The sequence below is a fragment of the Rutidosis leptorrhynchoides genome, chromosome 2 (assembly GCF_046630445.1).
Source record: "Rutidosis leptorrhynchoides isolate AG116_Rl617_1_P2 chromosome 2, CSIRO_AGI_Rlap_v1, whole genome shotgun sequence".
Lineage (NCBI taxonomy): Eukaryota > Viridiplantae > Streptophyta > Magnoliopsida > Asterales > Asteraceae > Rutidosis > Rutidosis leptorrhynchoides.
The window spans coordinates 549,058,240-549,067,539 of NC_092334.1; the positions used below are offsets into that span (position 1 = coordinate 549,058,240).

The 9,300-nt window shown below is 36.5% G+C and overlaps 1 long non-coding RNA gene across 1 annotated transcript; it reads left to right on the plus strand.

Moving 5' to 3' along the window:
- The first annotated feature begins 324 nt into the window (after nucleotides 1-324).
- LOC139893050 (uncharacterized) lies at nucleotides 325-2,402 on the plus strand. Its single transcript, XR_011774319.1, has 3 exons — nucleotides 325-503; nucleotides 1,674-1,740; nucleotides 2,203-2,402. It is a non-coding gene; the product is annotated as an uncharacterized lncRNA (long non-coding RNA).
- Nucleotides 2,403-9,300: the final 6,898 nt, after the last annotated feature.

The window sequence follows — 9,300 nt, forward strand, 5'->3', positions numbered from 1 at the left end:
CTTGGGAAAGACAAGATCAAATGCAAAGGAAGTATCCTCATCTATTCGTGAATTCGGAAACGCAAGATCTCGAGGAAGAAACAACGACTACTACGCCTACTTAAATTTCGGGACGAAATTTCTTTTAAGGTGTAGGTAATGTAACATCCCGCCTTTTTCCATTTACTTTTCCGTTTAACTATTTAAGTTCCGTTATATGTTTATAACACATCTCGTTAATACGCGTTTGAATTATCTCGTTTAGGTAATTCCCGTACCCGTTTCCTAAGTTGAGGGACTAAAGTTGCCAAATGGAGAAAGAGATGACTAGGTCAACTAGTCAACTCTTTCCTCTCCATTCATTTTATCACCTCCCAAATAATACTTCACCCTTTTTCTCTCAAAACCCTCAAACCTTCAATCATCATCCAAATTCGTTCAAGAAGGATTCGATCAAAACAAATTGCATATTTGAACTCCTCGTGATCTCCTCTTCGTTTCCATACCGATTTCATCAATTTTGGGTAACTTTCTAAAATCACTAATTCTTGTGTTCTTGAGATTTTTAAGTTATAAGGTTGTTAATTAGTGTCTATGGCTCGAGTCTAGTTTGTTTATGTGATTTATATGCTCGATCTCGTTGTTTTAGTGTAACTAGCATGAACTTGAATTTTGGTGTGTTGATCTTGAAATTTGAGTGTTCATATGTTGTTTGATGCTAAGAGATCATGTTTTAATTGTGTTTCTAGTGTTACTAGCTTCATTATGATGTATAGTTTGATTAATGAAACCTCCTAAACTTGATTATGAAATTTGGTGAATTTAGATTAAGGTTTCATGAACTTAAAATGGACTTTTAATGATTTGAATGACATGGAATGTTAGTTGTAAGTGTTAGGTTGTGTTGTATGCTTAATTACCTTCAAAACGGCATATCATATGTATAAATTGGATTCCCGAAACTTAAATTAAAATTGATAAACTTGAAACTTGAAAATAAACCTCTATTGATCGCTTGACGGGATTTCGGTTATAGTATATGATGTTTTTGCTTGATGAAAAGTGCTTAGTTGCGTTCCTTGTCGAAAGAGCTTTCCGATGATATAAAATACATGTTCTAATTGTTCGCGGTTTGTAAAATGTGTTGGTTTGTGTTTTGGTTCGTGCAATTGAGAAATTCAGCAAACAGGGCCTGTAAGGCATTTGGGACGCCGTCCAGATACTTGGGACGCCGTCCCACCATTTGAACCTAGACGCCGTCTAGGATGGCAGGACGCCGTCCCACCCTTCATTGTGGGACGCCGTCTAGCTCTTTGGGACGCCGTCCCATTGTGCTAAAACTGACTGTTCGCCTTGGTCATTTGACATGAAAATGTTTGCTATGCTACGGACCTCCGATTAACATGAAACTTGGCCAACATGCTCATATATGATTATATAACTTAGAAAAATTGTCGGATATCCAACCCGACCCCGTTGACTTTTCTGTTGACTTTGACCCGACCAAGTTGACTTTTAATCAAACTTAACCAAATACTTGTGCAATCGTTCTAACATGTTTTTATACTTGTACCTTGCATGAAACATGACAACTTGACTCACATGCTACATTATTGAGTCGTAACGAGCCATAGGACTAATTGAACATCTTTGACCTATCGTGTTTACCGTTATTGATACGACCTATTGTTTAGGTCAAGACTAGCATTGTTCTTTGCACACATTTACTTGTCGAAGTACTTTACTACTCGTACACTCAAGGTGAGATCATAGTCCCACTTTTACTCTTTTTGAACTTACATTTGGGATGAGAAAACATAAACATTTCTTTACTAAGTGAACACAAGTACAGGAAAACAAACATTCTACATACGAGTTTAGAACAAAATCCTCAATTCGATTATCATTAGTTACACTTGCCGGGTGCAAGCGAGAACTTATGTTGTATGGATCCATATGGGTTTGACAAACCCTCATTCAAACGGTTCGCTACCGTTTACGAATGAAATATATTTTCGAGAAACAGTGTATGTTCTAGCACTAAGTGATGGGGTTCAATGGAAGGAAATGTTAAGCATTGATAATTGGGTGCTCGTGAAACAAACTTTTGGAATGTATTACTATTATTTCATTGATGCAAATCTTGTGGTTCACTTGTACTTACTTACTTAAACCTATGATTTCACCAACGTTTTCGTTGACAGATTTCTATGTTTTTCTCAGGTCCTTGAACGATACATGATACATGCTTCCGCTCATTATTTGATACTTGCATTGGATGTCGAGTATATGTGCATTTCATGGAGCGTCTTTTGACTTTACTTTAAACCATGTCGCCTAGATTTCATTCGTATTATAACGTTGTAACTTAACTATTGGTTGAACAATTCTTGTAAACTTTGGGAACAATCTTTATTATGAAATGAAGGCGACATATTTTGGTCAAACTTTGTCTTAAAGACTTATGACCACGTAACGGGACCTAAGTAGACGGCGCCGTCAAACATGATTTGGTCGGGTCGCTACATGTATGATGTTAATGAAGCTTGTGAAGTGTTTAATTGTGTTGGTGATATAGATGTCAATTTGGCCGGGTCATAATTTGAATGTTCTTGAATTTTTAGCATATTTTTGAATTGAAATGAACTTATGAAACATGTATGCTTGATTTTCATTTGTGTGAGCCTGTTGAAGTAGATTGATGGTATGGGTTGCTATAATGTATGACGTATAATGGTCCTTTTGAGCTAAAATTGTGAAAATTTGTGTTATGATTTGTAATGAATATCATTAGAATGCAAGTTTAAATGTTATGACCTATGAACGCAACATGCTTGAATCCTAAGTTGATGCTAAATTGTGAAGTTGTGATTTTCATTTTTGAAAGTGTATTAGCGGGTTTATGTTAACTTTGGTTGACTTTGGTTAAAAATGGTGAACATACGCTTTTGTTTAAATGAATCATAATACTTATGAATTTTGTATGGAATGATTAGGTTCTCTTCCTACTCGGTTATGTTTTTAGCTAACATTAACACAACGTTTTCCATGTTCTTTTGGTTTGGTGTTATTATGTTTTGCAGGGACAATCTAGCAGAAGAGGACAACCAAAAAGAGGGAGGACTTCAGGTTTGGTTCCACCACCACTAACACCGCAACAACATTCATCTTCATCATCTGGTGACGAAGAAGAGGAGGATCTAAATGATCCTCGAGTTTGGTTGACACAGGTTCAAAACGACAACTATTACGCAGAAACATTTGAGAGGATAAACAGTAGGCCCATAAATGCAACGTGGTACTATATTTGGGGCCCAATGGATGAGGTAAATATGCACCAACATATTTCCCGTTTGCTAGCCATTCCCTACGATAGGATCGTTACCTACGCATGGGAGCACGTTTTTAGCATCCGCGAACCAATTTTTTCGGTGTTGTTAAAATAATTTTACTCAACTGTACGGTTTAATAATGTTCGGGATTATTTGTCGAATGATTTTCTTCGGTTTCGATTAGGGGGCGAAAATAGAGGGATAAGCAATGAGTTGTGCAGAGTGTTGGGGATTTTTGAGGAACTTACCGACAACCAATTGGGTGATTACTTGCGGGGTTCGGATTACGTTGGTCGAGAGCCCTTTAATGAGATTGCTTATTGGCGAAGAATTTGTGGGCCGAATGCATCTACACCGTTCAGATCAAGCAGACACAGGTATAATGAGATTGCATCCCGGGATGATAGACTTCTTCATCGACTCATCGCATGCACTTTCAATGCGAGAGTGGAAGGCAACGAAAAGGTTAAAACATTGGATCTATGGATAATGGATCAAATAAAACGAGGTTGCTATACTGATATTCCTGGGTTGATAGGAAACTATTTTCTGGCCATCGCTACCGAGACACGGAGAGAAAATCCACTTCTTGGAGGCCACTATATCACGAGGATTGCTCGTTGCTTCGACATAGATTTCAGCCGATTGATGGAGTGTACTAACGTCATGAAACCATTAAAGAAAATTTCTTATATCAACGCTGATATTCTCATGAAGGATGCAAATGGGCATTTGGTACCTTTTGTGGCAGGTGGCGCGAGTGGTAGTGGCGTGCAGCAAGAACAGCAGGTAGAGGAGGAAGCAGAAATGGAGGCGCAAACGAGCGTTGGTGATCAGGGTCCTTGGCATCCGTCCCAATCTAGTTGGGATAATTTGATTAGTAGTGTTAATAATATGAGGTTGAGTCCGAGTGAGCAAAGGACACACAACGACCGAATGTGGGATAGTCAGCAGCGAATAGAGCAACGACAGATTGCTCAAGTGCACGATCAGGGATGGATGAGTTATGGTATTGATTGGAATAACCATAACTCAGAGTTGTTTTATTCCAACCCCGAGCAGTACTATGGGAAGACACGACTGACACCTCAATATTACATGGATCCTCAACACCCACCTCCTCCTCACCAGATTTATGATAATAACGCTGTGATGCAGGATGCTAGGAACCAATTTGATGAGGAATTCCCGCAAGGACGCCCGTACAGAGATGGTTCGGGAAACTACTTTTGGCCATATGGTAACTAATCCAGTTAAGGCCTGCGTGCCTTTGATCATTTTGTACACTGTTTTCAGACTATTTAATTTGTGTGGTGTGTTTTTAGACAATATTTGGTTTGTAATAATTGACTAATTGTGTGGATTGATAATGGGTGTGGTTGACAAAACACCATTATTTTTAGAATTATTTGTGTGGTTTATTTTTTTTGTGCAGCGTGATTTAACTTCAAAGACTGGCATTAAGTTCAGCAACATTTGATATTGTGATGTGTGTATGATGATAATCACGGAATGGACGATGCTCTTATGCTGGCAGTAAGTTCAGCGGCATCCGTCTACATGTTCCACGACTTGCAGGTTAAAAAAAAAAAATTTTGAAAATTTCTACAATCACCCTATCACTTTGCCCTCTAAAATTAATCCTTTTTCTGATTTCATGCAATGAGGGCCTTGCATGATCTCAAGTGTGGGGTGGGGAATAGAAATTTATCGGGAACTCGTTTTACTAAAATTAAGGCATTTATTTAAAAATTTTAAAATTTTCAAGTAGCCTTAAATGTCCAAAAACCATGTTACACACATTGTGGTCTTAAAATCTAGAAAATAAATGTTGATTTATGTTTTAAATTATGAATAGTTTTTGAAGTTGCACTATCATTCAATTATTTGGATGAAAATCCTACTAGTTTAGTAAAGCTAACTTGTAGGTCACTTGTACCAAAACGAGTGTAAACCGTGAGAGAGCGGTGATTGTATAGCGTGGTCGGAAATCGGATCTCGCGCCAGATCGAAAACCCTAAGGGCGATCCTCATTGTTTCTCCTAACAAGGACAATGTTGCGTCCGACCACTTGATATGACCAATAGGATGTATCTATTCCATCCTCAAGGAAGTAAAGTCTTCCGAATGACACACTTACTGATTCAATTCAGAAGATGTAGTCCAGACTAGGTGTAGGGTGATGAAAAATCTTGAAAAGTCATTACTAACATCGACTGGAAATCTACCAGGCCTCAACGTCAAACAGGGAAACTGGTAGTCAAAGTTTGTCTCAATGAGGGAGATTTACTACTAAAACGGGAGGAACCATGCATACACAAAATGTTAGTGATTTATCAGATTCCCGGAAGGATAACCTCCAGAAAGGTAAGATATCAGCTTTTAAGACTGATGAACCTCAATCTTCATGATTGATTTAACGGATTAGATGATTACCTCATAATTGTCAATGATATCCAGACGTAATGTGTATCCTCCTAAGCACATTATTTTCTTACCAGCATCTTGTGATGTTAGGTACCGTGGGAGGGATTGGCTTGACCAAAGCGGGAAACCCGCACTCATTTTTTCAAAATTTAGAAAATCCGAAAAAATCGGAAAACGTGCCTAGTATTAAAACTAGCATAATATTTTCAAAAACATAAAACGTTTTCATAAGGTCCTGATTTCCGTAGGATCAAATTTTTCGGATACTTGGCTCTAATCTCCCAAAAATGTGTGTGTGTGTTTCCATTGTGTAGATAGCGTGAGTGTGATTACAATAAAGGTGTGTTATACTTAAAGCATGTGTTTCATACAGCGTGAGTTGCGTTTCATATCAACGTGTGTGTATCGTGTGCTTCGAGTGATTTATGTAATGTTTGTAATCTATATTGTGTGATTGTGTTTGATATTGTTCTACTTTGTAAAGAAAGAATTGCTTGAGGACAAGCAAGGTTTAAGTGTGGGGTGTTTTGATATTGCTCAGTAACATCATATATATATCTATCGCAATATCGTGTAAAAATGCTCTAGAATCAAGGATAATGAAGGTGTTTTCTACAAGTGATAGGCCAAGATATGCAAATTTGTATCGGAGAGTGATTTATAAAGAGTTTTGATGATTTATGACCTTGGTTGATCCCGATACGAGTTAAGGTCTATTTAGTGCTCTAAAATGGTAAAACAAAGCTTCAAATGTGTTAGGCTTCGTCCAAATGAAAGAAGACTGAAAACAAAATGAAACAGTAGCTTTCTTTACACTTGGACGCCGTTCGGGGCTTTGGGACGCCGTCCAGCGCTTTATTCTTGGATGCCGTCTTGCTCTTCACAACGTGACGCCGTCCAGCCTTTGGGACGCCGTCTAGCTCTTTACAACGGGACGCCGTCCAGCCTGTAGGACGCCGTCCAGAAGTAGGTTTCAGCCACTTTTGACTTTCTGACCTACTTTCTCCACTTTAAAAGCTACTGATTGAGGAACTGTTTTATCACATATGAAACCAGAGGTTACAGAGACGATTTTGGGAGCAAATTTGGTGAACTCCAAGCTCTTGGAAGAGGCTCAACATCAAGTCTTCAAAGATCAAAACCTTCTCCATCCAAGATTCATTCTCTAGTAGGTTGTTTTCTTGTTCTCCAACAATGAATTCTACTTATCAGTTGATTGTTATTTTGTTTGTAATTATGATTGTTGGCTAAACTCTATAATGTTTGTCTAGATAAATAACCGAGATGTTGAATGTTTACTTTTGATTGATTGTTATTATGCACGATAGTTTAATGTTTGAATACAAGAACCATTCTTGTTAAAGTTTAATCCTTTCGATTTAACTAATTGATATGTTCATTTGATTAAGAAACATCATCTTGTTAAATTAATGTATTGATTTACACCTAGTGACATGTGTTTATCCATCTTTTACCAAAAGGGATAAGTTGAGTTCAAATGGTCAGCTTACATAGGAATGTAAGAACGACTCTTGTAGACACTTTCGGGTAGCCTAATTGATATGTGTAGTTATATAGGTGAACGATCAATTCCCTAGATTATGTTATACATATTTTCATTACTCGATTCCATATAACTAATAGGTGTTAGTAATTTGCCTTATCTAGTGACGTTTATAGGGATCTTATTACCACCCTAAATTGATTACTTGGGTTGGGTGAATTGAGCATTTAACCGGACCAAGGGAATGAACTAGGCTAAATCATAAGTTGACATAGGAGTGGATCATGATCAACACACCATTGACTTGATCATTCTTCAAGTCTTTAGACTAGTTGAATTAGTTGAATACAAATAGGAGGTCTTAGATGACAAGAACATCACTTGCGTCATGTAATCCCGTTTGAGTGTTTACTCAAGACTACTCTTGGTAAACCGATCAATTAGTTTTCGTGCATAACCAATCAATCCAGTCTTAATCCTAAATAACATTCAACATCGAGGGTAAAAAGTCTAGATGAGCATTTTTCCTTAAATTGATATCAAAACTATCTTTCTTGCTTTCTTTGCACTTATTTTCATCTTATAAACTTAAAAGACCAAAAATATTGTTTTTACATTTAACCTTATCTGATTTGGCTAAATCGTTAAATAGCCACCAAAACATAAAACTTGTACCTTTAAGCTTCATTTACTTAGTTAATCATAATATAGTTTATAATTCTAGTTTGACTAATACAACTGTCCTTGGAACGATACACGGAACTAAACCAGTTACTATACTGCTACACGATCGGGTACACTGCCCGTTAGTGTGTAGCAATCTCTAATCGGTATTTTTCCATATTATTTTATACAACAATTCATATACCACTTTCCGCACATCACATACCACCCAATGGAATCTCAACTAAATTAGATCTGTCTATAAAGTCGTTGAACATTTTGGCCCTACTTTCAACAAAAACACAATTCTGACGCTCAGATTCTTTTCTTACTTCATTAAAATCACCACAAATAATCCAATCATCAATATCAACCTGCATAATACTTTCAAGACTATCCCAAAACTTTTGCTTTAGGTTATCAGTATGGAGCCCATTGTAACGACCCTGGATTTTCCAACGTTTATTTATTAATAATTATTATTATTAATACGTGTGATTAAACAAATGTATGTTATTACATTTACATGTTGCCATGACTAAACGTACTTGACTTTAATTGCCCGAAACGTCTTTGTGACACCCGAGACATACACGAATAATATTTTCAGATATTATTTACATTCATGATTAAGATTTATTAATCATTTTAATTAACTAAGGCTATTAGTTAATTACATGGGCTTTTATTGGATTACTTGTTAATTACTTACAAACTTGGGCTTTATTTTTGTACATGGACTTAAAGAGCCCACCCTACTTCTTTCATGGACTCTTAAGCCCATACTCACATGTAAGTATCATTTAGGTTGCAACTAGTTAGTTTATTTCATTAAGAATCTTGTTACTAGCTAGTTACTTGTTATCCCCATGCATACAACCATCTATTAACCAACTTTAAGGACTTTTACATGCAATAACCTTGTAGACAATTCTCTTCCCTTTTTTTTTGCTGCAGAACCGTGGGCTTCCTAGGGGGAGAGGGAGTTCAATTTTTTTTTTTTGTATTACTTCTTACTTGTAAACCTTATTCATCTCACACACTTCAAACTTGCATTTCATTTTTCTCTTACTTTTCTCTCATTTTCTCTCAAAGTCCTGTAAGTAATATGTGCACTTTTCCTCTCTTTTCTTCATCTTAAAACCAAATTACATATACACATTCATCATCATTTGTTAGTTGATACTTGTTCATGTTTGTTAATTAATTACTTGTTGTTGTTGCTTTGTTACATGCAATTGTTAGTTGTTCTTTACTAGTTACAAGAATCAACTCTCTAGTTTATTCTTCATTTTTATCTTGTATTTACAAGAACAAACAAAAACTAACTTACTAGTTATGTTCTACATATACTTTCTTAAAAGATTGCAAGTTCATGTGTTGATTAAAATCATA